The sequence below is a fragment of the Crocodylus porosus genome, unplaced genomic scaffold (assembly GCF_001723895.1).
Source record: "Crocodylus porosus isolate Cpor-Errol unplaced genomic scaffold, CroPor_comp1, whole genome shotgun sequence".
Lineage (NCBI taxonomy): Eukaryota > Metazoa > Chordata > Crocodylia > Crocodylidae > Crocodylus > Crocodylus porosus.
Window position 1 is genome coordinate 6,433,956 of NW_017728916.1, and position 7,302 is coordinate 6,441,257.

Genomic DNA, 7,302 nt, shown 5'->3' on the forward strand with positions numbered 1-7,302 from the left:
CCAGCTCCGCGCAGCGCCGGGACCGAGGCTGGGGCTGGTCCTGCCTCGGGCAGAGACGGCCACGTGCGCCCTGCAGGCCCCTCCCAGCCCAGGGGCTGGGGCGCGGGGCCAGAAGCAGCCGTTGTGGCTGCAGCGGCCTCGGGTCCCGTCCGTGTCGAGGCGTCAGAGCGCTGGGCTGTCCCCCGGTTGCGGGGGTGAGACCGGCCGTGCCCCGGCGGAGATGTCCGGCCAAGCGGCTGCTACCTGCAGCGCTGAGCTCCCGAGCGGGGAGAGGCTGTGGCTGTGGAGCTGAGCCTGGCCTGCTCCCTTGCCGCCTGTGCTGGTGAAGGGCCCTGGTGGCTGCAGAGGAGGCGTCTCCCTGTGCTTGGCATTGGGGGCATGCAGGTGGCCTGGGCAGCAGGTGCTGGCCAAGCTCTCGAAGACCTGCTCTGGAAATGCCACCTGTGCAGGATTCTTGCCTGTGGTGCTGGCTCCCAAGAGGACCGGGAATCCCTTATTGCTCTCTGGGGTCAGAAAGCCTGAAGGGCTTCCAGATGTCCAGCTGCTTGGCCAGCTCGGGAGCCTCACAGCAGCAGTCTGGCTCTCCGAATAAGGCGAGGCCCTTGGCACTTGCTTTGTCACTCTGGCCTGTCCAGAACTTCGACCTACTCCTCTTCCAGCAGGTGCTGTGGCACCCTGGGAGCATGGAGTGTGTCAATACCTGGGGTGCTCTGCACCCCTCAGCTTGGTGCTTGTGCCCTGCATGTGTCTTTGGCGTGGGGATGATGACGCTGTTTTGGAAGGTAGCAGGAGCCTTGGCATGTCATGGAAGAGGTACTGTTTACTTTGTGAGTGGGGCTTCAGGTAGGAGAGGCCCTGGTTTGTTGACAGGAAGCTGCACGGCAGCAGAATGGTTTACTGCCTGCCTTGATCTCTGGTCAGTCCTTGAGGCAGATGTTTCTGGGAGCGAGGCTCTACTCTTGGGTTGAGATCCTGGATGTCCTGCGTCACTGCTCTGGGCTGCTGCACGTGCATAAAGGAAGCACGCTGTACGTTGAATAGACCAGGCTCTGTCTTGCTCGCTTCTCCCCATGAACGCTGAGATGCAAAGCCCCGAGTCCACCACAACTGGGCGAGGAGTAGTGCTGGTCACCCAGTGAGCTGTGCCGGCAGAAGGCCGTTGCAGTTGAGCAGTTCCTGCCTTGGGCAGGGGGTTGGACTAGCTGACCTCAGGAAGTCCCTGCCAGCTCACTTCTCTCTATAACTATGGGATATAATCTCATACCTTCTTTGTAGTGGGTCTCCAGGGTTTAGATAAGTGCAGCTGCCAAGGCCGGAGCAAGAGAGAGCCTGGCATTGGGGCAGCTGTGCAGACTCCATGAACTAGAGCAGGGGTGGCCAAACTGTGGCAGGGGCAGCTTCTGTGCGTGACATGGAGCAGGTCAGGGAAGAGACTGGCAGCACAGCAGCAGATGGGGCAGAAAGCAGAGCAGCAGAGGAAAGGGGTCAGAGTGGCACACGGAGGCTGTCGGCCTAATTTGCAGCCTGTCTTTCAAAAAGGGTGCTCCCCACTGAGCCAGAGGACCGATTTCTAGGTTCAAAGATGGAACAGAGAGCTTGCTCACCTAAGCAGGCCCTCTGTAATGCCAGCCAGAGTCACCTGTGGCTCCTGCTAGAGGAGGTTTTGGAGAAAGGCATCCAGCACTGACAGGCTTAGAGATGGCAAATCCCCCACATTCCTGTCAGTTTTTTCAGTGGTTAATTACTCGCTGTTAGAAATCTGCATTATTTCTACTAGGAATATGTCTAGCTACAATATTTCTAGGTCACAGTTTCTAATGGTAGAAGTCAGGCTGCAAATTAGCCCCTTATCCTCCCCGAGTGCCGCTCCAGTCCCCTTCCCCTGCCCAACATGCTGCTCTGCTTTCTGCCTCCTGCACAGCTGCCACTTTGCTGCAGGTCCCCTCCCCGATCTGCTGCATGCTCCTCACAGAGGCTGCCTGTGCCACAGGTTGGCCATCCTTGGTCTGCAAGGTGCCACCTTACTCTGTCTTTGTAACCTGTTGGCTATCTACAGTGCCCTTTCCTCAACTTTTGCAGAATCTCACTGCTTTCCAAGTGCAGTCTCCCATCGTGTGAGCATGACATCCATTCATTCATCCTTGATGGAAAACTATACATTTAGTATTACATTTTGTGTAGTTTGCTTGTACCCATGATCCAGATCACTCTAACAGTCTTCTATCTCTCCTCCATATTTTCTGCTAACCCAATATATATGTCCTCTGCAAACTTCATTAGTAGTAATAATGGAACTAAAACTATCTAAGCAAAGGTCATTAATCCAGGCCTGGGAGGCAGACTACAAGGTACTTCCCTAATGTTCATTGTGGAGGAGGACCTGAAGTGATAGGGAGCGTCATCAAAGGTTACTGCATCATCTCTTCATATTGCCAAGGAGCAGTTGTGTAGCCCCAGTGGCTATGGCTTTGGTGTTCTGCAGGCACTGAGCTGGAGTTGCAGTCCTCCCAGGTGTAATGCAAACTTGGGACTCTAAAACAGTAGCATTTGAGGGGGAAATTTTCTTTTATTTCTCTGGAAATGTCCTAGTATTTCAAGTTTAACACTTTTTCCAGAGAGCTGCTTGACCAATTCTTATGAAACTCTTGGGTGCAAGTTCTCTGGACCACTGATTTTTAAAAAACATTTAGCACAGTGGCCAACCTTTTTCTCAGATGTGCCACAAGTTAAGCCCTGAACCCTCCCTGAGTGCCATGCCAGTCCCCTTCCCCTGCCTGGTCTGCTGTTTGGTTTTTTTTGCGCCCTTTCCTGATTCCCTGTCTGATCTGTTGCTTTGCCTTCTGCTCCCTACACTGTCTAGCACTGTGCTGCCTGCCTTTCCCTAAGGTACACCGTGCCACATGCAGAGGCTGCCCATGCCACTTGTGGCCCCCGTGCTGCAGATTGGCCACCCCTACATTAGTGGATGATGTTTACTGCTTCCTTAATTCAGATGCATCCTGTTGGTGAGAAAGGTGAGGAGTCTGCAGCCCAGCCTAGATTTCAGGGCTCTGAATCAGTAGGACAGTTACCCAAGGGGCCATCAGCCTCTGGTAGAGGAATGATCTGATGATGTACTCTGGATCCTGCACTTGCAGTGCTTGGGGAGGCCATCTGATTTGTCATAGCAGATCACTAACCCCCTTTGTGGGCTGGCATGTTCAGTGCTCTATATCCTCGTTAGCTGCTGGATAATATCTGTGGGATCCCAATCTTTGCATCTTTGATCCCAGTCTGTTTGCTCAGCTACGTCATGAGTGACACTGCTCCAGGTGGCATGGCAGGGCAGAGGATGTATCCCCTGGGCTTGTAGGGTCAGTGGGGTTTTTATAAACTACCCAGTGTCCCAGCCAAAAAACAATCAGGGCACTGGGAGCCATGGCAGATATATCTCACCTCAAAGCCTCCCTGGCCTAGGGCGGGATCCAAGATATTACATTACATGCCTAGCTGAAAGAATGAGCATGTCCTGGTACGTGAGGGCAAGAGGTCTGCTGTGTTGCAAACAGCCACAGGCATTCCTCCCAGAACAGCATGCAGAACCGGAAAGCAATGCTCTGCCCTGGCAGTTCTCAATCGGGGTGCTGTGATTCTTCTTAGGGTACCATGTGGTCTTGGCACTGAGGTCTGCAAACATCTGCGTACATGCAATTCAAAAGATAAACCCAGAGATCTCAAATAGGAACCCATGAGGTCAAAAACATTCTGAACTGTTGTAGCCCGATTTCTTTGCAACAGAATAATTGCTCCAATTTGTCCATTGTTAAAAATGAGTGAAAGCTCAAAGTTGGCATTTTGAGGGGCAACTGGGGGGGAGGGTACCCAGAGTCTAGAAAAGTTGACCACTGTTCTTAACCCATCCTGGGAATCCTGTCCCTGACAGCCTGGCTGCAGACAGGCAGACATCTGTAGACATGTCTCTGTCGAACAGCTTGTGTCCTGATCTCTTGAAGGCCGACTACATTAAGGACTTGTAGCTCCAAGTGGGAAAGGTTTGCGGCAAAATTCAGCGAGACCCTTTACATACAAACTGCTCAATGGCTTCACCTGCCTGAGTCCAACCTACAGAACCAGCTCCATCCAGAGACATTGGGCATCCATTGTAATCTGTTATGAATGTGTAAAAGGCAGACTCTGTCCGTCTCTGTGGCCCTTTGTCATCAGACTTATGCAGGGCTTAAACACCCATGCCCACTAAAATACCCCTGTGTCACATGGTATTGGCACAGTCCTGCCAAATGTGCTGAAGGGGAGCAGGGCTAATCTTGTAGTGGGAGCAACATGCTCCAGCAGCTGGTCCACTTTGTGCCATGTCTAACAAGGATGCTGTGCACCTCTCAACCCCTGGGTTCTTCCCATGGTGGTGGCAGTGCAGAGCCACTTAACGGACCAGTCATCCTGCCAGTTACCTTTGCTGTCCATAGGCCCATCTCAGTGAATCTGCTTTCCACATTCTAAAAACCTTGGACTTTGTCTAGAACAACTGAAGCCTGAGAAAGTTCATGTAACACTCATTCCTTTGGATGCCAGTACACGGGTCACTGCTACAGGGCAGAGCCTGTCTGCATGGGTGTCTCGTGTTTTGTGTTGCTGTGTCCTGATTGCTTAAAATGAGAAAGTTGTGTTAAGGCAGACTCAGTCTGAAGCCAAGTGCCCCTTGCTGCCTTGGGGGTGATTCTGCAGTGGACAGCAGCAAGGCTGGCATGCTGTCCTCCCTCCAAGCATCTGCATGGGATTATTGCTTGAGTTCTAATGGAGGGAGTCCTCACTGGCATCTTGTGCTTCAGAACATGCTTCTGTATCTAGGAAGATCAAACTAGCCATCAAATGAGGCCTTGGCCAGCAAAAAAATAAAAGGGGTGTATGTGCATGAATGTGTATATGTCTGTGTGTGCATGTGCCCCCCTCTCTGGGCTTGCACATGGCACCTGTTGATGTGCTTGAGTTGGAAATGTGTCTTCGTGTTTTGCTGCATACATCAAATAAACCCTTTCCTTATTCATGTGGTTGGGGCTGAACCTGTTGCTGCTCACTGCCGTGATGGTCTAGCTTCATGTTTCCCTGGAGTGGAAGTCCTGACAGGGAGTATTTTCAGGGGTTAAAAAATTGTTCCTCTTCTTGGAAGCAGTGTCTCGGCACAGTTCATGCCTCCTGGCAGCTCTGCAGCTTTTCTCTGCGATTTTTCTCCTCTCCGCGCCCTGCTGAAGCACGTTTGAGATGGTACCTCCAGGTAGGACCTACCTCCTGCTGATGTGGGTCAGCTCTACAGACTGCAGGGATTTCCTGTGTTGTTCCAGCTAAGCCTAGTTTTGATTCTGGCAGCAGGGTGGGGAAAAGTGGCTGCTAAGTTCTTGCCATGCCCTTTATCATCTTGCATGGCAACCTTCAGCAGAGAGAGTTATTTTGTAGTTTCTTGTTGCCCCAGTTTATTTTCTCTGATGGAGTTGAGAGTTGTGTGACTAGTAACATAACTTGTTCATTTGACAGGGTCACCTACTCTCCATATAAAATGAGTCTCTAGAGGAATTCAGAATAGGCTCCATGCCCTTCCAGCTGTGAGAATGAAACATTGGCATCTGCACAACTGACCTGTGTGACGAGTACCAGCTCTAACGGAGGTCACCGGAATAAACCAGCCCCCATTCTTTGCTCTTATGCGCAGTAACTGTAGGGACCATACTGCCAGAAGAGCTGTGGAACAGGGTAAAGGTTGCTATATTGGCTACCAGGAGCTTGTAGCTGCTTCTGCAGGAGGCAAGTCTGGAAAGAAAGAGCTGCCTTGTCTCTGCTGTCATCTTATGTAGTCTGGTGATGGAGCTTTTACAGCTTCCCTTAAGGAGATATTGTGGAAAACAAAGATTTTTTTGCCTTTTTTTAAAAGAAGCAGAATAGGTGGTAGGGTGCCTGTCCATTCAGTGCTGAAACCAGGAGCTCCTCTTCCCTGCAACATGTGACCTAGGGGGTGCCTGATCTCCAAAGGTGGGAACTTGAAAACTGCAGAGGAAAAAAGCTTCTTCCTGCCATGTGATTGCCTGTGAGGCCCATTGCCACAGTGTGGTGGTAAGGCTTAGCACTTGGCAGGCTCTGGGAAGCATCTAGCTCAGGGGTGGGCATTTATTTCAGGCGGAGGGCCGCTTAGTGAGTTTTGGCAAGCCATCGAGGGCCGATGACAGGCACCCAAGGGCAGATAAATATTAATTTTCTAGATTTTTTAGGGGCCCTGTGGGACAGATAGAATGGCTTGGCAGGCCGCATTTTGCCCACCTCTGGTCTAGCTAGTTATCTGGCTGAGGAGGGTGTTCAGAGTGTGGCTTACATGTGCTGGGAGGGCCGCAGCCAGCTTCTGCCTGGTGCAACTGGAACGCTCCTTCCCAGGGAGCCAGCAGGAGCCGTGCCTGCTGCTGTGGTTTCCACGCCTTCCTCTGAAGCGCCCAGTGTGGATGGGGCTGCGCTCAGTGGTCCTGCCCAGGTGCTGCTGGCTGTGCCCCATTCCTGCCCCTGCTGCGCACTGGCTCCCTGATGCAGCTGCTGGGTGTGTTTTGGTTACCTGAAATGTGTGCACGTGCCTTCAGCTCTCAACAGGCTCCAGCCCTTTAATGGCTCTTTGACCTCCACCCTTCAATCTCTCTGCCAGCAAGGCACCAGCACAACCCAGTGTCAGCAGAATTAGCGGTTGCCTTTTCCCTGAGCAAGGCCGTGCAATCCCAGATTACACTGACCATTTCTCTTGATGTTGCATTGCAGACTCGTGCCTGCTTTGCTGTCTGCTTTTCCTCCCCACAGCCTCCGGTCCCCTTAGCTCTCTCCCTCCCAGGGTTTTTCAAGGTATTTCCTCCTGATTCAAATCTATGCTTTCGTTTCCTTTCCTGCTGCCTTGCTCTGCTGTGAGTGCTGTATGTGCTACCATCCTGCCCTTAATTGCTAGTGTCCCACCCCTGCAGACTGACGCACCTCAAGTTTCTTGCACCCCCAGCATGACACCATGTCTCCCTGAGCGATTCAACTCTTGGCCCTTGGGGACAGTCTGTATTAAAGGTGCAGGCTGCCTGGCCCACAAGGTTGCTGGGAGGTGATTGTTTCATAGTTTCATAGTTTCTAGGGTTGGAAGGGACCTGAGCAGATCATCAAATCCGACCCCCTGCCATGGCAGGAAAGAGCATTGGGGTCAAATGACCCCAGCAAGGTGTACATCTAGCCTCCTCTTAAAGACCCCCAGGGTAGGAGCCAGCACCACTTCTCTTGGAAGTTGGTTCCAGACCCTAG